This window comes from Rana temporaria, chromosome 13, assembly GCF_905171775.1.
Source record: "Rana temporaria chromosome 13, aRanTem1.1, whole genome shotgun sequence".
Taxonomy (NCBI): Eukaryota; Metazoa; Chordata; class Amphibia; order Anura; family Ranidae; genus Rana; species Rana temporaria.
Window position 1 is genome coordinate 106,910,917 of NC_053501.1, and position 20,207 is coordinate 106,931,123.

At 46.0% G+C, this 20,207-nt stretch overlaps 1 protein-coding gene across 1 annotated transcript in view; it reads right to left on the reverse strand.

The window, feature by feature from the left end:
* Nucleotides 1-20,207, reverse strand: part of LOC120920114 (insulin receptor-related protein-like) — a 70,946-nt gene that overhangs the window by 43,876 nt on the left and 6,863 nt on the right. The window lies entirely within an intron of this gene.

A 20,207-nucleotide genomic window follows, 5' to 3' on the forward strand; every position in this document is an offset into this window, starting at 1 on the left:
TAAAAGCGGAGTTCCACCCTGAAATTTTTTTTTTACACCAAAAATCTATGAAAAAAATAAATAAAATAAAAAATGTACTTGCCATCATGCTCCAGTACCTACCCAAGTGATACCTACCCACGTGGGTAGGTACCGGAGCATGATGGGACTGTGAGGCCTATATGAGTCAGATGCAAGCCGCGCACCCGTCATTGCAGCGAGAAGAGGCAACGGGTCAACATCGGGAGAAGGCAGAAGAAGAGAAGTGAAGAAGATGACGTCACAGAAGAGCGGGCTGGCCGCCTGCTAGTAAAGCGGCGGCCAGCCCTGAAGGAGAAGGCACCGGACAGCGAGAGGAAGAACCGGGGTGCGCTGAGTCAACAGCAGAGAGCGGCGAAAATAGAAGAAGACTCCTGGAGAGCGGAGAAGACCCCCGGAGAGCAGAAGGAGAGCGGAGGAGACCCCCCGGACAGCGGAAGAAGAAGCCCCCCCCCGGAGAGCGGAAGAGAACCAGACAGCGGTGAAGAAGAAGCCCCCCCCTGCTTAAAGAGCTAAAGAAGACAGGGGGGCCTCCGGAGCAGACTAATAAATTAATTTAAAAACCCTGTGTTGTGTGTTTGTTTACTTTAACAATTTACCTCAAGGTGAATGGGTAGGGGTAGGATGTACCCCACATCCATTCACTTAGGGTGGGGGCCGGTATCTGGGGGCCCCCTTATTTGAGGGGGCTCCCAGATTCCGATAAGCCCCTCACCCGCAGACCCCGACAACCAACGGCCAGGGTTGTCGGGAAGAGGCCCTGTCCTTATCAACATGGGGACAGGGTGCTCTGGGGTGGGGGGGGGGCCCGAAGTGCGCCCCCCTGCCCCAGAGCACCCGACCCCCCCATGTTGAGGGCATGCAGCCTGGTACGGCTCAGGAGGGGGGGGGGCGCTCGCTCGTCCCCACTCCCTTCCTGGCCGGCCGGTAGCGTGCTTTGGATACGGGTCTGGTATGGATTGTAGGGGGACCCCCTACATCGTTTTTTCGGCGTGGGGGGGTCTCCTTACAACCCATACCAGACCTAAGGGCCTGGTATGCTCCTGGGGGGGGGGGGGGGGACCCATGGCGGTTTTTTATTTAAAAATTGGCGTGGAGTTCTCCCTCTCAGGAATGCATACCAAATGCTGACGCTAGAATTGGCGGGAATCCAAGTCGTATCTCCCGTCGCTTCTATGACGGCTTTGTCTCCATCGCGGCTGGCCATCTCGGCGCTGGCTCCCGCGATGGGGCTCGTAGGTGGTCAATCTCGCCGACAAAGGGAGCGAGATTGACACAATATCGCGGTCACCCACTGTAATTGTAATTTAAACTGAGAATGGACCAATGACCATCTGTCAGGGCTGGGCTCAGACCTTTCTTCTCTGAGCTGGCCGCTCAGCTGAATGAATGAATGAATGAAAAACTTATAAAGCGCGGCGCATGCGAACTGAATCGCTTCTGGGCGCTAGTTGTTCGTGTCTCATGACATCAAAAGAGCAGAGTTTTGATTCGTCTTCTGAAAGTCAGGTGGTTTTCCTCCAACCGAATGCTGGTTGGTAAAGCGTTCCATAGTCTAGGACCCTGAAAAGCAAACCTTCTTTCTCCTTTGGACTTGTATTTGGTTTTTGGTACCCTGACCAGATTTTGGTCGGTGGATCGCAGAACGCGATTCGAATTGTGAGGTTCTATCTTGTCGCAAAGATATTGCGGAGCCTTCCCATGGATGCACTTATGTGTCAGGCAGAGTGCTTTAAATGCAATTCTGTCTTTTACTGGCAGCCAGTGAAGGGTTCTCAACGAAGGTGAGATTGATTCCCATTTTTTTTTCCCAGTCACCAGTCTGGCGGCCGTATTCTGAACGACTTGCAGACGGGAGATTTGGTACTTTGGGAGTCCGAGGTACAGGGCGTTAGCATAGTCCAGTCTGGAATTCACGATTGTTCCCACCACGACTGCTACGTCTTCTTTGGGGATAAATGGAATAAGTCTGCGTAGTAGGCGCAACAGATGGTGCGCTCCGCTGACTACTGACCCTATTTGTGCGTCCATTGTCATGAAGGTGTCGAAGATGACCCCGAGACTTTTGACTTTGGAGCTAGGGGTGATGATTTGGCCCAGAATGGGCGGGGGTGTCCAGGTTGTTGCCAGTTGACTCTTTCGGCTGGCGTGAAACATAAGGAGTTCTGTTTTTGAACTGTTGAGTTTAAGATAACTCTTAGTCATCCAGTTTTCTATCAAAGAGAGACATTTCTCTAAACTGAGATGATGATCCTTTTTGTTGCAGATGCGAAAATACAGTTGCGTATCGTCTGCATAAGAGTGATAGAGTAGTTCTTGGCTACTGATAATATCAAATAGAGGGCGAAGATAGATGTTGAAAAGCACCGGTGACAGGGGGGATCCTTGGGGGACTCCACATGACACCGTGCGCTTTTCCGACGTGAAACAACCCAATTTAACTGTTTGTGATCGGTTTTCAAGAAAGGAAGAAAACCATGGTAAATCACCTTCTGCGACTTCTGCTACCTTGGTTAGTCGCATCAGTAACAGTTTGTGGTCTACCGTGTCAAAGGCTGCGCTTAGGTCCAGCAGAACCAGGAGACAAGATTCTCCTTCGTCTGCGGCCTCGAGGGCATCGTCCCATATTTTGAGTAAGGCCGTTTCTGTCCCGTGTCCGGGACGGAAGCCTGATTGTAATGGATCCAGTAGATTGTGGGTATCTAGATGCTGTTGCAGCTGTTGTACCACTACTTTCTCCATTATCTTGGAGAGAACATTTAGGCCTGTTATGGGACGGCGGTGAGTTGGGTCCTTGGGATCCAGGTTAGGTTTTTTCAAGATGGGCTGGATTGTGCCCTCTTTCAACAGGGATGGCACTGTGCCTTCCTTAAATGACTGGTTTATAAGCTGTGTGATGGGTGGTGCCAGGATGTCGGCACATTCCTTCAGCAGTTTGGTGGGGATGATATCATTGGGCGATGTGCTGTTCCGCAAAGCACCAATGATATTTTTTGTGGTATCGATGGAGATCGGTTCCAGAGTGAACTTTGTTGATTGTAGAGCGTTTCTGTGGGTGTTTTGTGGTTGATTGACGGTGGGGTTGAGGGGGGTATTGTTTTGCATGATGCTTTCCCGGATTCTTTCAATTTTGTTGATGAAGAAATCCGATAGTTCATTGCAGAACTCTTGGGTGTCTGAGTTGGGGACTTCAAGACATCCTGGGTTCATGGTCTGGGTGACCATCTTGAAGAGTTCGCGGGGGCGGTTTAGGGCGCTGTTAATCGCCATAGAAAAATGATGTTTCTTGGCTTTGAAGATTTCTTTATGATATCGTGTTGTTATTGCCTTGTAGATGATGAGGTTATCCTCTGCAGGACTTCTTTTCCAGGCGGCTTCTGCCCTTCTGCGCTCTTGCTTCAGAAGCGACAGCTGGTTGTTGAACCAGCCGGACTTTCTTTTTCGGATGCAGGCTTTGCGTTTCGGTGCTACTAAATCGGCTGACTGTAGCAGGGCTGCGTTTATGGCATCCAGTGTATCTGCGGCTGTTTGATGTGGATGGATTGTTTTGATTCTGTTTCCCAAGGTAGATTTGAAGAGTTCCGAATGGAGCTTCTTCTGAGATCTAGCCCAGTGTATTGTCACCGGCTTGGGTGCTTTTATCACTGGGGGAATTTTGGAGATTATGAAATTAATTGCATGGTGGTCTGTCCATGGCAATGGTTCATTTTCTAAAATGCTTATTTTCAGATTTTGTCTGAAAATTAGGTCGAGTGTGTGACCTGAAGCATGTGTTGGCCCGCATATAAGTTGCTGTAGCCCTAATCCCTCCAGGTGATCAATGCAGGCGTCCGCAATGGGATCCTGTGCGGAGTTGGCCCACAGATTAAAGTCCCCGAGCAGCAAAAGGTGTTTGCTGTTAAGGGTATAAGTGGATATAAACTCCGTTAATGATGGCAAAAACTGCGATTTTGGCCCAGGTGGCCTATAGCAGAGGAGAATGTGAACAGTCTCCTGGGGGGAAGTTTGAAGTTGAAGAGTAAGGGTTTCCATGAATGGAAGAGGATTTTGAAGGGCTGGCTTAGTGATTGTAATGCGATTCTTGTGGATCACCGCCAGGCCTCCTCCTCTTTGCCCTATTCTGTTTTCCGTTATAATGCGATAGTTTTCTGGCACCAATTCTCCGAGAATGGTGTTGCAGTCGTCTGAGAGCCAGCTTTCTGTAATAAAGAGGCAGTCTAGATCGTTTTGTAGTAAGAAATCGTGGATTTCTAATCGGTGTTTTACTGCCGATCTTGTGTTGATCAAAGCACATGATATGTGCTCGAGCTGGGTTAAATAGTTAAAATTTTTGATGGTCGATCGTCGATCGAATCTCAAAAGTTGCTCTATTTTTAAGGCCTTTTTGGTGACGGCTGGTAATGCTGTTGCGAATTGTCTCAGACCCCGAATAGAGTGCGCAGAGTATCGCAGATTAGCCATTGTCGCCAGTCACATTGTCATCAGTCTTTCCTAATTGCGGCGGCCGCGAATGAGGCCTGGTCTGGCGCGGATGCGGGAAGAGCCGCGAGACGCCGGACGTGATGGGTGGAAGACTGTCCAAGTGAGTCGTCACTCGTTGAGTCTTCTCACCCCGATTGGTCCAGAGGAAGGCGAAAAACCCCAGGCGTGCTGTGCCAATCTGCAGCGATCGGGGGAAAAAATTCCTTCCTGACCCCTTAACGGCGATCGGTGCAACCCTGGATCAATTGGCTAGGGGGGTGTGGTGGACCCTGCCTGGCTGCACTATCCCTGGGGAGAGCCGACTCGTTTGAGAGCGTCCTGCTCTCACTATCCCTGGGGTGAGCAGACTAAGATGAGAGCGTCTGCTGCACCGCTGAATCTATATAGCAAGAGTTCCAACTTTATTAGCTGCAAGCTTGTTCTGGATCAGTGATTGAAAAAAATAAAGAAGACTCCTGTCTTACCTCCTGTTTCAAACTCCTGGTTTTTAACTCGCACTTTTGATCAAAGAATGCACTTCTGATCAGAGAGTCCACATGTGAAGCCACCATCAACTGGGAGCCAGCTCCTCTGGGAGCTTGTACAGCCACTTTATACTCACCTATGAAGACCTGTGAACAAACACACACCTGTGAACAATTAAACCCTCCCCTTAATTAGCAGAAAGGAAAAAGAAAAAAAAAAAGCTGTTTAAAAAGTGTCAGAGAAAAAGAAGGGAAAAAAAATCTGCAAGCAGAAGCAAATGATAGCCAAATCCTGGTTTTTAACTCGCACTTTTGATCAAAGAATGCACTTCTGATCAGAGAGTCCACATGTGAAGCCACCATCAACTGGGAGCCAGCTGTCGGCTAATTGCCAGCTCCTATCTCTCCACAGTGACTCACCTGTTGATGATCCTGCTCGTCAGTCCAGCCTACTTAAGCCTTCCAGCTCAGTTGCTCTCTACCTTCTCCAACATCACAGAGACTACGTTCCTGTTGAAGACTTGCTTGGCTGACGTTCCTTCTGGCTCCAGATCCTGATTGCTGTTCTACTACCTTTATCTCTGGCTCTCTCACATTTGGCATGGCTGACTATCCGATCCTGAACTCTGGCTATGTTTTGACTACGCTTACTCTGGTTATCTTTTTATTAACCACTTCCATACCGGGCACTTACGCACCTTCCTGTCCAAGCCAATTTTCAGCTTTCAGCGCTGTCGCACTTTGAATGACAATTGCGCGGTCATGCTACACTGTACCCAAACAATTGTTTTATCATTTTGCTCCCACAAATAGAGCTTTCTTTTGGTGGCATTTGATCACCTCTGCGATTTTTATTTTTTGCGCAACAACTTAAAAAAAAAAAAAAAAAAAAAAGACTGAAAATTTTGAAAAAGATAAAGTTTTTATTTTTCTCTGTTATTTTCTAGTGAATAAGTTTTCTTCTTCGATTACGGGCACTGATATGGCGGCACTGATGGGCACCCATAGGCGGCACTCATAGGTGGGCACTGGGAGGTGGCACTGATGGACACTGAGGGGTGGCACCAAGGGCATTGCTGGGCATCACTTGTTTATCCCAGTGCCCATGTTGCCAGTCAGTGCCCATTTGTAGGCACTGATTGCATCTCTCATTTTTTTTTTTTTTTTTTTTACTGCCCCCTTCCCTAGTGGTCCAGTGTGGGCATCCGAGGGGAGGCTGCGCTGATAAACAATCAGCGCGAACCCTCCGTCAGGAGAGCTGCCGATCGGCTCTCCTCTACTCGCGTCTGTCAGATGCGAGTGAGGAAGAGCCATCAACAGCTCTTCCCGTTTACATCGTTAACAGCCATCATTGGACATGGCTGATCACGTGGTAAAGAGGCTCTTTACCGAGATCAGAGATGCAGGGTGTCAGACTGACACCCCGCATCACCGATCGCCGCGCTGCGTGCCCCACGGGCACGCGCCAGCATGAAATTCTGCAGGACGTCAATAGATGTCCAATCAGGATTTCACAACCACTTCCCGGACGTCAATTGTCTATTGACCGGGCGGGAAGTGGTTAATAATAATAATATTAAACATGTGTGATTTAACTGTACTTCGGTCTGATTCATGGTTTCTGACACCATTATTACAATGAAAATGGTCATGCATATGCAAACCCCCACCTAAAATATAAAAATAAAATCTACAAGCATACAAAAACTATTAAAGTTATAGGCAGATATAAAAATACATTAACCACTTGAGCACCGGGCCATCGTCAAATGACGGCTTCACGGTGACTCGGAATATTCAACAGGACGTCTTTTGACGTCCTGTATTCCTCCGGCCACTGGGGGGCGCGCAAGCGCCCGGCGCGTCCCCGAGATGCCGATGCTCGTGCCTGGCGGTCGCGATGTCCGCCAGGTACCCGCGATCGGTAACGACAGAGCAGTGACGTGGAGCTCTGTGTGTAAACACAGAGCTCCACGTCCTGTCAGGGGACAGAGGAGACCGATCTGTGTCTCTTGTACATAGGGACATAGATCGGTCACCCCCCCAGTCACCCCCCTTCCCCCACAGTTAGAACACAATACAGGTATACATATTAACCCCTCCCTCACCCCCTAGTGTTAAACCCCTTGAATGCCAGTCACATTTATACAGTAATTAGTGCATTTTAGGCATTAATCGCTGTATAAATGTGACTGGCGCCAAAAACGTGTCAAAAGTGTCCGATGTGTTCGCCGCAATGTCACGGTGACAGTAAAAAAAAAAAAAAAATTGCAAATCGCCGCCAATACTAGTAAAAAAATTTATAAAAATGCCATAAATCTATCACCTATATTGTAAACGCTATAACTTTTGCGCAAACCAATCAATATATGATAATTACCAAAAATATGTAGAAGAATACGTATCGGCCTAAACTGAGGGAAAAAAAAGTTTTTTTAAAAAAAAAAAATGGATATTTATTAAATAAAAAAGTAAAAAATAGTGTTTTTTTTAAAATTGTCACTCTTCTTTTGTTTATAGCGCAAAAAATAAAAACCGCAGAGGTGATCAAATACCACCAAAAGAAAGCTCTATTTGTGGGAACAAAATGATAAAAAAATTGTTTGGGTACAGTGTAGCACGACCGCGCAATTGTCATTCAAAGTGCAACAGTGCTGAAAGCTGAAAATTGGCTTGGGCAGGAAGGTGCGTAAGTGCCCGGTATGGAAGTGGTTAATGCAGGTATGCCTTCTAAATTCACTATTACTACTAAAAGTGTAACTAGTTGAATTTGTCTCGGAATCGGACTCTTTATCTTGGCAAACAAAATGGTTGCCTCCAGATTGTAAATAAAGACTTGTGCCAACCATGAACACAACAAACTTAAGTGATTTGCCAGAGATATTGAATCAACATAAGCAGGGCACCGTATCTTCTCAGCGTTATCTGACCCACCCGACAGCCATCTAGGTATCCTGTGTGTCCAATGCTAATAATGGGTGTTATGAAAACAAACGTTTTATCTGCAGCTAGTGGAAATTTCCTGTCCGTTCCTTCCAAAATATTGAATTGTACGAAGATAAAAAATAAAGTGTAATTTACTGAGACTTTATCTTTTTTTAGAGGACAAATCTCAATTTCTCCCCCTTGCGTCTATGGGTGATAAGAAGTCAAAAATTACCATGATGTACCGTATTTTTCGCTCCATAAGACGCACCTGACCATAAAAAAAGCACCTTGGTTTTAGAGGAGGAAAAAAATAAAATAAAAATAATAAAATATTCTGCACCAAATTTTCACGCCGATTGGAGCACAAGAGAGGGTGCCAACATCCCCAATAATATACTATAGTTTGTAACTTGCACAACCAAATCACAACCAAAGCCGATGCCTAAAAATAGGTATCCATCAAGTGTGCTTCCAGGCAGCAAACAAATATCGCCCTGTCACCAAATTCAGTCTATATACAATTCATAGGAAATATCACCATCTTATAACAAATCCACCATGCAGTCTGTGAGCACAGCACTGCAGGTGCAGTCTAATAAAGAAAGATCAGAGAATGACTAGATTACCTGTTGCCATGTACACACACACACACACTCACACTCACACTCACACTCACACTCACACTCACACTCACACTCACACTCACACTCACACTCACACTCACACTCACACTCACACTCACACTCACACTCACATGATCACGCCAGCAGATGACACGCTGGAGATGCCGGACTCTTGTATCCCCCGCTCGATCAGCATCTGACGTCACCGATCGAGCAGGGATGAAAAATAGTCACTGCGCATGCGCCAGTAACATGAACCCCAGCCAGCCTACAGGACCTAGAAGCAGTGGCGGCTGGTGCTCAAAATTTTTGGGGGGGGCGCAAATGAAAAAAAATGGTAGCCTCACTGTGCCTATCAAACGCAGCCGCTGTGCCATCAATTGTCACCACTGTGCCATGCTATTAAAACGCAGCCGCTGTGCCATCAATTGTCACCACTGTGCCATGCTATTAAACGCAGCCGCTGTGCCATCTAATTGTCACCACTGTGCCATGCTATTAAACGCAGCCGCTGTGCCATCTAATTGTCACCACTGTGCCATGCTATTAAACGCAGCCGCTGTGCCATCTAATTGTCACCACTGTGCCATGCTATTAAACGCAGCCGCTGTGCCATCTAATTGTCACCACTGTGCCATGCTATTAAACGCAGCCGCTGTGCCATCTAATTGTCACCACTGTGCCATGCTATTAAACGCAGCCACTGTGCCATCTAATTGTCACCACTGTGCCATGCTATTAAACGCAGCCACTGTGCCATCTAATTGTCACCACTGTGCCATCCCATCAAACGCAGTCACTGTGCCATCCCATCAAACGCAGTCACTGTGCCATCTAATTGTCGCCTCTGTGCTGTGCCATCTAATTGTCGCCTCTGTGCTGTGCCATCTAATTGTCGCCTCTGTGCTGTGCCCTTTAATTGTCGCCTCTGTGCTGTGCCCTTTAATTGTCGCCTCTGTGCTGTGCCCTTTGTCGCCTCTGTGCCCTTTGTCGCCTCTGTGCCCTTTGTCGCCTCTGTGCCCTTTGTCGCCTCTGTGCCCTTTGTCGCCTCTGTGCCCTTTGTCGCCTCTGTGCCCTTTGTCGCCTCTGTGCCCTTTGTCGCCTCTGTGCCCTTTGTCGCCTCTGTGCCCTTTGTCGCCTCTGTGCCCTTTGTCGCCTCTGTGCCCTTTGTCGCCTCTGTGCCCTTTGTCGCCCCTTTCCCTGTAAAATGAACTTACCTGAAGCTTCCATGTCCTCCCTTGATGTCTTGTCCTGCTTGGTGACGCTTCAGCCAATCAGGTTCCTGATAACCAGAATCCGGGAACCTGATTGGCTGAAACGGCCGTCAGTCTTTTTCAAGGAACGCAGGGGGCCTCGTTCCGAGAATAGACATCCGAGAGCCGGAGGGCTGTACTTGGAAAGCCTATCAGAGCCGCTGGCTTTGATAGGCAGTTCCGCTCAGCCAACCAGCTGCCGTTATTCAGGTAACCGGCGCCCTATGTCCGGTTATCTGAATAGACCAGGCAGCTGGCAACCAACAATAACATACATCCGTGCAATTATGCACGAATGTATGTTATTTGCGAGAGGGGGTGGCGCTGCAGCGCCCTCTATAGACGGCCGCCAGAACTGCGATTAAAATGTAAAAATGACATTTTAGCCGAATAAAAGTTCTTAAAGGGCCCGTTTTTTTTGTGACTGCGGGAGGGGGGTGGCGCCCGTGCGTCCTTATGGACGGGCCGCCACTGCCTAGAAGACATAGCGGGGAAAGAATAGGGGAGGTGCCTGATATTGTAACACAGCGGCGGCTGGTCAGTATTCGCTCCATAAGACGCACAGGCATTTCCCCTCCTTTTGGGGGGGGGGGGGTGCATTTTATAGAGCGAAAAATATGGTAAATTAGGCAAAGACATGGTTTGTTTTTTCTTCTTTTCACTGTAGGGGTGGTGGAAGGTGGCAGGCCAGGTACATTGGGCTAGGTTTGGCAGTGGTTCATGCTTTCTGGCTCATATGCTGGGGTGGTCATCTTAGCTGAGAGGTTTAGCTCTTGGTAGGTTTCTAGGCCTTGGCAAACAGGAAGAAATGTCTACGTAAAGGCCCGTACACACGATCGGATATTCTGACAACAATTGTTGTCGGAATTTCCGACAACAAAATGTTGGATGGTCATGCTCTCAAATTGTCCTACAACAAAATGAGTTCCGTCAGATTATCCAATCGTGTGTACACAAGTCTGTTGGACTAAAATCCAAAATACAAAAACACGCATGCTCTGAACCAATGCAAAACATCAGACAACATTAGCAGAAGTTGCCCAAAGAGCGGCGCTAAAGAGCTGAAAAACAACGTAGTTGTGTGAATGTTGGCTGAAAAAAGTTCTACCGTCTGTACAAAGCCCTTCGGACAAAAATCCATGGATTTGTCCAATGGGAGTCCGATTATTAAACAGCATCATGAAAGCCAAGGAACACACCAGATAGATTCTGTACAGGCCAGTCTAGTTCCTCCACCCCAAACTCCCTCATCCATGTCTTTCTGGACCTTTCTTTGTGTACAGGTCCAAATCATTTGGTGAAAGAAAATGGGGGGGGGGGGGTAATTATGGTGTGGGGGTAGTTCCAGTGAAGGGAACAGCATACCAAGACGTTTTTGACAATTTCATGCTCCCAACATAGTGGGAAGAGTTTGGGGACGGCCACTTTCTGTTCCAACATGACTGCACACCAGTGCACAAAGCAAGGTCCATAAAAGACATGAATGAGCGAGTATGGGGTGGAGGAACTTGACTGTCCTGCACATCAATCTGTCCTGACCTCAACCTGATAGAGCGGGGACTGCGAGCCAGACCTTCTTGCCCAACATCAGTGCCAGACTCTCATATGGTCAAACATTCCCATAGACACACTCCTAAACCTTGTGGACGGTCTCCCCAGAAGAGTTGACGCAGTTATAGCTTTAAAAGGCGGGGCCAACTCAATATTGAACCCTACGAACTAAGGGCCAGATTCACGTAGAATCGCGGCGGCGTAACGTATCGTAGATACGTTACACCGCCGCAAGTTTTCATCGCAAGTGCCTGATTCACAAAGCACTTGCGAGAAAACTTCCGCCGGTGGCCTCCGGCGTAAGCCCGCGTAATTCCAAAGGGGCGTGTGCCATTTAAGTTAGGCGCGCTCCCGCGCCGGACCTACTGCACATGCTCCCTTTTGAATTTCCCGCCGTGCTTTGCGTGAAGTGACGTCATTTTTTCGAACGGCGACGTGCGTAGCGTACTTCCATATTCCCGGACATCTTACGCAAGGACACATTTTTTAATTTCGACGTGGGAACAACGGCCATACTTCATACAGCACATACGTGTGCTGTGTAAAGTTAGGGCACCTAAAACGACGACTAAAATTGCGACGGGAAACTAGACTAGCAGCGACGTAGCGAACGCGAAAAAACCATCGTGGATCGCCGTATCTACTAGATTGCATACCCGACGCTGGTTTACGACGCAAACTCCCCCCAGCGGCGGCCGCGGTATTGCATCCTAAGATCCGACAGTGTAAAACAATTACACCCGTCGGATCTTAGGGCTAACTATGCGTAACTGATTCTATGAATCAGTCGCATAGTTAAGAAGACCCTAAAACAGAGATACGACGGCGTATCAGGAGATACGCCGTCGTATCTCTTTTGTGAATCTGGGCCTCAGACACCAATAAAGTTTATGTGCGTGTACAGGCAGCCGTCACAATACTTTTGGTAATATAGCGAGTGTGTATATAATTATTAGAGAAACCAGCCTGTCCCACTGTTTATTTTAGCAGTTTATGCCAGATTTTTGTAGTGGCAGGCGTGCTGCTTGCACAGGTGTGTGCTGGGTTCATAATAGACCCGGGGTTAGAGTTTAAGGCTCCACCCTACCGAGTCGACAGTAGGTCTGTGCATGGGATTTAGGACAACTCCCATCCTCTCTAGGAGCCAAAGAGGCAGCAGCGAGATCGTGCAGGAGGCCGGTGTAGTCTGCGACAGAGCAGCAATGAGCTGATGGTCAGTAAGCTATAGCAGCACTTGTCATGGAAACCTTTGTGTTGGTCTGAGGAGCAGACCTAAGGCCTAGGTGCGAGGCCTGAAGCAGACGTGTGGGTAAGCGAGTAACCAGGAAGATGAAGTGTTGTGCAAGTTACAGCAATGGTGGAACCCCTGCTTGGGAAATGGCAGTTTTCTGTGAATCCTTTTTCATTTCTTTAAATAAAAGTGGGCTGTACTGCCCTTAAAAATGGAGAGAAAAAAAAGGGGAAAGAGAAGTAAGAAAAAAAAGGGGAAAGAGAAGTAAGAAAAAAAAAAAGGGGAAGAGAAGGAGAAGTAAGAAAAAAAAAGGGGAAGAGAAGGAGAAGTAAGAAAAAAAAAAAAGGGGGAAGAGAAGGAGAAGTAAGAAAAAAAAAAAAGGGGGAAGAGAAGGAGAAGTAAGAAAAAAAAAAGGGGGAAGAGAAGGAGAAGTAAGAAAAAAAAAAAGGGGAAGAGAAGGAGAAGTAAGAAAAAAAAAAGGGGAAGAGAAGGAGAAGTAAGAAAAAAAAAAAGGGGAAGAGAAGGAGAAGTAAGAAAAAAAAAAGGGGAAGAGAAGGAGAAGTAAGAAAAAAAAAAAGGGAAGAGAAGGAGAAGGAAGAAAAAAAAAAGGGAAGAGAAGGAAGAAAAAAAAGGGAAGAGAAGGAAGAAAAAATAAGGGGAAGAGAAGGAGAAGTAAGAAAAAAAAAGGCAAGAGAAGGAAGAAAAAAAAAGGGAAGAGAAGGAGAAGGAAGAAAAAAAAAGGGAAGAGAAGGAAGAAAAAAAAGGGAAGAGAAGGAAGAAAAAAAAAGGGAAGAGAAGGAGAAGGAAGAAAAAAAAGGGAAGAGAAGGAGAAGGAAGAAAAAAAAAGGGAAGAGAAGGAGAAGGAAGAAAAAAAAAGGGAAGAGAAGGAGAAGGAAGAAAAAAAAAGGAAGAGAAGGAGAAGGAAGAAAAAAAAGGGAAGAGAAGGAGAAGGAAGAAAAAAAAGGGAAGAGAAGGAGAAGGAAGAAAAAAAAAGGGAAGAGAAGGAAGAAAAAAAAGGGAAGAGAAGGAAGAAAAAAAAGGGAAGAGAAGGAAGAAAAAAAAGGGAAGAGAAGGAGAAGGAAGAAAAAAAAGGGGAAGAGAAGGAAGAAAAAAAAAGGGGAAGAGAAGGAGAAGGAAGAAAAAAAAAAAAAGGCAAGAGAAGGAAGAAAAAAAAAGGGAAGAGAAGGAGAAGGAAGAAAAAAAAAGGGAAGAGAAGGAAGAAAAAAAAGGGAAGAGAAGGAAGAAAAAAAAAGGGGAAGAGAAGGAGAAGGAAGAAAAAAAAGGGAAGAGAAGGAGAAGGAAGAAAAAAAAAGGGAAGAGAAGGAGAAGGAAGAAAAAAAAAGGGAAGAGAAGGAGAAGGAAGAAAAAAAAGGGAAGAGAAGGAGAAGGAAGAAAAAAAAGGGAAGAGAAGGAGAAGGAAGAAAAAAAAGGGAAGAGAAGGAGAAGGAAGAAAAAAAAGGGAAGAGAAGGAAGAAGGAAGAAAAAAAAAGGGAAGAGAAGGAAGAAAAAAAAGGGAAGAGAAGGAAGAAAAAAAAGGGAAGAGAAGGAAGAAAAAAAAGGGAAGAGAAGGAGAAGGAAGAAAAAAAAGGGAAGAGAAGGAGAAGGAAGAAAAAAAAGGGAAGAGAAGGAGAAGGAAGAAAAAAAGGGAAGAGAATGAGAAGGAAGAAAAAAAGGGAAGAGAATGAGAAGGAAGAAAAAAAGGGAAGAGAAGGGGAAGGAAGAAAAGGAAGAGAAGAAGTGCGGAATCTTTAGAGGCGCATCCTTTATCACAGCAGCTGTTAAAGCAAAAACACATACCAGTGTCTTATCGAGATGGTTCCCCTATCGAGATGGTTCCCTGCCTGACTGTGCAGGATGAAGCCCACGAACCTCGGGCGGCATCCAGGCTTATTCCTCAACATCCCCGTGGATTGGAGGATGTTAAAAAAAAAACAAAAAAAAAAAACCACACAGCGAGGACGTGAGGTCGACTGGCCACTTACCTCAAATTCCACTTCGCCCTGGAGGTTCGGTGATTTCCGTCAGCAAGGATTGCGCCTGCGCAGTCAAGACAAGAACCATATCGATAGGAGTAACCATATCGTCAGATCACCGGCACTAGAAGCAGAATCTACAAGTCTATATAGGGATATTAAATATGTACAGCAGGATGTATACATATGAGAGCCAGGGCCGTTTTAATAGCATCATGGGCCCCTGGGCAAAGAAATGCTCTGGGGCCCCTACAATGATGACAGTGCAGGTAAACAGACATCAAGTAGGTAGGAGGCAGACTGCCTCCCCTGTGTATCTATCACTCAGTGCCACCATGGGGCCCCCAATTTCGGGGCAGCGTGGGCTCAAGGACCAGTTGCTTTGGGTGCAAGTGCAGGGGCCCCCCATGCAGCTGGGGCCCCTGGACAGTGCCCTCCCATTAAGACAGCCCTGGTGAGAGCCACATCAAAAATCATAGGTTCAACATGCAGACTTGAAATGCAGTACAGTTTCCATACAAGTAGTCGGCTCAGTCATCTGCAATTCCTTACATTAATTTACGTAAGACGGCGACACGTGAAGTAAGTTCTCACTCATTAGTAACATAATTTTTTCAGCCAGGGGTCCAGCATGTCTGGAATTTGTGACTGGAAGGCAGCTGAAATTACCACCCGGTTACTGGTTAACAAGCCAGTGTGTAGATTAGAGACACTGCAAACTAAACATGGTTCACGCCTCACAGAAATAAATGTGGTCTTTTAATCACGTGTTGTCTAAAGATAATATACTGAAGGCAACAGCCATAATGCATCTGTTCGCCAGTCAGCAGAGTATCAACCTAAATAGGTAACAAAAATAATAATAATAATAATAATAATAATAATAAATAATAAATAAAAAAATAAATAACACAAAACAAGCAAAAACACACACACAAAACTGAAAAAAATGAACACAAACAAACAAACAAACCCCACCAGCAAAAACACACCAAACCACATCACGCACAAAAAAAAAAAAAAGAAAAAAGAAAAAAAGTAGATAGATAATACACACAAGCCCCCCCATCTGTTAAAAAAAAACATAACCCTCCCCAAAATAACCTCAATAAAGATTGAGGTCAGATTGCCTTTCTCTATTTAATGCATATAGGCAAACATGTATACCAATCTAAATAATATAATTTGTAAATTGGTTAGATCAGGGGACTCCAAAAACTTTTCAAAGGGCCAATTTATTGTCCTTCAGACCTTGGGGGGGGGGGGGGGGGTTGGGCCTGCAGGAGCAGAAAATGTATCAGGCCATCAGTGAGAATAAATTTGGCCTCAGGGTTTGTGGTCCATAGGGGGAGGAGTGGTGCCCCTATTAGTAAGAGGATAGGTATTGCTGCAAGAAATAGTGCCCCATTGTTGGAGTCAGTGGGTGGATGGAATAGTCCCCCAAGGGCCAGATAAAGGCTAGCAAAGGGCCACAATGGGCCCTCAGGCCACGGTTTGTAGACCACTGGGTTAGATGGACTGGCCTTCTGAAAGATGCTGGTTCAGGCCCGAAATAGGTACACCTAAAAGTACAAAACATTTGATATGTATATAGCCAATTTAAAATTGAACCATTGAAGGGTCAGTCTTCATAAAAACCAATGTCCATTTTAGTGGATGCGGTAGAGTTGAACCTTCCGATAATCTTAGGTTCCTTGGGGACTCTATTGGTGAGATCTCTGCGCCAAATTCTGGGGTCTGCACACCCGATGTGCCCATTATAAAAAAAGATTCTTCCTTTCCCTCTGGATTTTTATATTTTTGAACACGAAACCAGGAGGAGGAGTTAAACACACAAATGGTCGCACCGGAAAAATACCAGGTGGACAGGAGTAGAGTTGCAAATTATGGCAGGGAGATCTGCAAGTCACCCAAAGGCCAGTACTCTCAAGTCCTTGGATGCCTCCCTTGAGTGTCAGACAAACACTCTCCAGACTGGGTTAAATCCCCTTGGTTTAGCTTCAGAGGTTCTTAGCAAACAGGCCCCCAGCTTAAGCTGTCCAGCTGAGCTGCTTGGGAGGACAGTGGCCCTCCAGGCAGGGAACTTCTCTTCCAGGACAAGAACCAGCCAGCTCCAGGCTGCAGACTATTTATGCTCACTCCAGCCACCATCTGCGCACCCTTCCCCAGGGATTGGCTGAGACAACAGTGTCAGCAGCCGATTTATCCAGCAGGCAGAAGGGAAGCAGTTAAAGCGGAGTTCCACCCAAAGTAGAACTTCTGCTTTAAGCACTCCTCGCCCCTTTACGGAGTCTAAAGCCCCATACACGCGATCGGACTTCCATCGGACAGATCCGTGGATTTTTGTCCGAAGGGCGTTGGCCGTGTACTTGTTCTGCATACAGACAGCAGAACTTTTCCAGCCAACATTCACAAAATGACGTGTCTTTCTGCTCTTTAGAGCCACCCTTTGGGTAACTTGCTAATGTTGCGCTATGGTTAGCATTGGTTCGGAGCATGCGCGTTTGTACTTTGGATTTTAGTCCGGCGGACCCGTCTACACACGATCGGATAATCAGCTGGAACACATTTGTCGTCGGACAATTTGATAGCATTCACAGCCAACATTTGTTGTCGGAAATTCCGACAATTGTCCAATGGAGCCTACAGACGGTCGGATTATCCGACAAAACACGTCCATCACACAATTGTCGGAATATCCGATGGTGTCTACGGGCCTTTAGCCATCACTTTTTCTAGCGTCATGCAAGTGGTGACTTTACAGATCCTCATTTTCTTGGTTTCTTCGTTCTGCTGCAATACCAGCAATACAGTATATTTACCCCCAAACAGCAGACAGTTGTACAAAAGTAGCAAAGCTTGTTAGCTATATTTAAGTACATTTACTGTAAACAAAGCATATTACCTGGCTTTATGACCCGACACTGAACTTAAAGTGGAGGTTCACCCCAATAACTAATTTTTAACATTAGAGCCATACTAAGTACATTTACTTTTGGCAGGTAATTTTATTTTCATACCTTTATATCCCGATTTTGTCCAGGGCTTCCGCGTTCTGATGACTCCGGGACTGGGCGTTCCTATCCCAGCCTCAGGGTTCCGATGACTGCGGGACTGGGCGTTCCTATCCTTCGGTTCGATGATTGACGGCTTGTGAAACAGGTCCCCTGTCGCACAACGCGCGTCACCAGATTTCCGGAGATAGACGAGCTGCGAGTCGGCACTATACGGCGCGTAGAGCTGACTGCACAGGTGCCGTATAGTGCCGACTCGCAGCTCGGCTATTTCTGGAAATCTGGTGACGCGCGTTTTGTGAAACAGTTCCCCTGTCGCACAACGCGCGTCACCAGATTTCCGGAGATAGACGAGCTGCGAGTCGGCACTATACGATGCCTGCGCCCGCCGTGTAGAGCTGACTGCGCAGGCGCCGTATAGTGCCGACTCGCAGCTCGGTTATTTCCGGAAATCTGGTGACGCGCGTTGTGCGACAGGGGAACTGTTTCACAAGCCGTCAATCATCGAACCAAAGGATAGGAACGCCCAGTCCCGCAGTCATCGGAACCCGGAAGCCCTGGACAAAATCAGGATATAAAAAAGGTATGTACAGAGAAAAAAAAAAAGACCTCCCGAAAATAAATGTCCTTAGTATCATTAGTATGCTAGATCTAATTTAAATATTTTTTTTTTTGGGTGAACCCCCCGCTTTAATGACCATAATTCACTTGTGTTAGATAAAACCTGTTTCAAAAAAAATAAAAATAATGATCAATTGATCATCTTGCATCTAAAATTGTGCATTAGCTTTCTTCCAGCTCAGGCTGCATTCACACCTGAGAGTTTTGTAGCCTGAAGCTATAAAACGCTAGAGGGGGAAAAAAATACATTATTCTCTATGGAGATCATTCACATCTCCACTCCAAAACGCCTGAAGCCGAACACCTGAAGCTCAAATTAAATCTGGACCCTTTTTTGGCGTTTTTGAACGTTTGTATTCCCATGGAAACGCTCGATTCAAGCGTTTAGCGTGACAACGAGCGTTTCTACGGGCGTTTTGTCTCTTTAATCTGTTCTGTGAAATAGAATATTCACCCAGGAAGAAGATAAAAAAAAAAATAATCTACAAACATACAGTAGCAACAAATGATGAAAGAGATTTTTATTTTAGCCAGTAGGAAAAATTCTCAACGACTAAGTTCAAAAACGTCGGACAACGCTGTATGCAAACGTGTTAATACGCGCGGAAAAACTATCCGAAAACGATTCGCTCAGGTGTGAATGCGGCCTTAGGCCACGTACACACGATCGGTCAAAACTGATGAAAACGGACTGAAGAACCTTTTCATCGGTCCAAACCGTTGGTGTGTAGGCGCATCAGACCATCAGTCAGCTTCAATCGGTTAACCTCCTTCGGACCGTTCTCATCGGATGGACAGATCGTGTGTACGCACCCAAAGTGTTGTGGTTGGCATTAGAAGGGAAGGCCAATATGTATTGGGGGAAGGTCAAGCTTTAAGGATTATGCCATACTATAGACCAGGGGTCTCCAAATGTTCTAAAGAAAGGGCCAGTTTGCTGTCCTTCAGATTTTAGGGGGGGTTGGCTGTGCCCAGTGGGTGTAAACAATGCCCGATCTTTGGTATTGGGAGAGAAATAGTTGGTGGCACGATTTATGCCCCATTGTTGGCATCAGTGGCAGGAATTATTTCTCAAGGGCCAGATAAAAGGCAAGCAGAGGGCCGCAGTTTAGCGACCACTGCTATTGACCATTTGGCCAGAACATAATCCAAGTTAAGGCCCATACACACAATCTGACTTTTTGACAACAACGGTCCGACGGACGTGTTTGATCGGACAATCCGACCGTCGGTATGCTCCATTGGACAATTATTTTTGCTTTTTCATGCCCATTTTCATTAATACCTTATACACACCTTCCACCCATCCCCAGTCTGGACTGTCTATGGTGGGATTCTAAGGCAGCCAACCTGCCACCTTCATCAGCTCGACTGACAAGACTTTCTCAGCAAATGGTTCCTACAGAAGTTGCGGATTGCTTAGTAGTCACCGACTATTTTAGGAAGTCCTCTTTAAAAAAGGTGAACGAGATAGATAGATAGATAGATAGATAGATAGATAGATAGATAGATAGATAGATAGATAGATAGATAGATAGATAGATAGATAGATAGATAGATAGATAGATAGATAGATAGATAGATAGATAGATAGATAGATAGATAGATAGATAGATAGATAGAAATACTACTGGCACAACATAATTATTAATAATGCTAGGTATGCTACTAGCACCACAAAAATAAAATAATAATAATAAAAAAAAAAAACACCAAATCAAAGAGAAGTATGTGGCTATCAAGATCTTATGCATAGCAAACAATCGGTCACACAGCCAATTGTGTCAATCTTCTTATTAAAAAGGACCATTCAATAAATTAAAAAAGCATCGACCTAGTTGAGTTTGGAGTTCGGCCAGTACTCAAAAACTAAATATTTTTTCACACTTCTAAGGCCACGGTAATACACTCAACATAGTTTACTGCTGTATCGTGGGGGGCATTCATTTTGAATGGCCCCCAAAGCACCAGGTCAATGTAACGGAGTTGCAATTACAAAAAAAAAAAGGGGGGGGGGGGGGGGGGAGATGAGGGTCATGTTCGATTTTA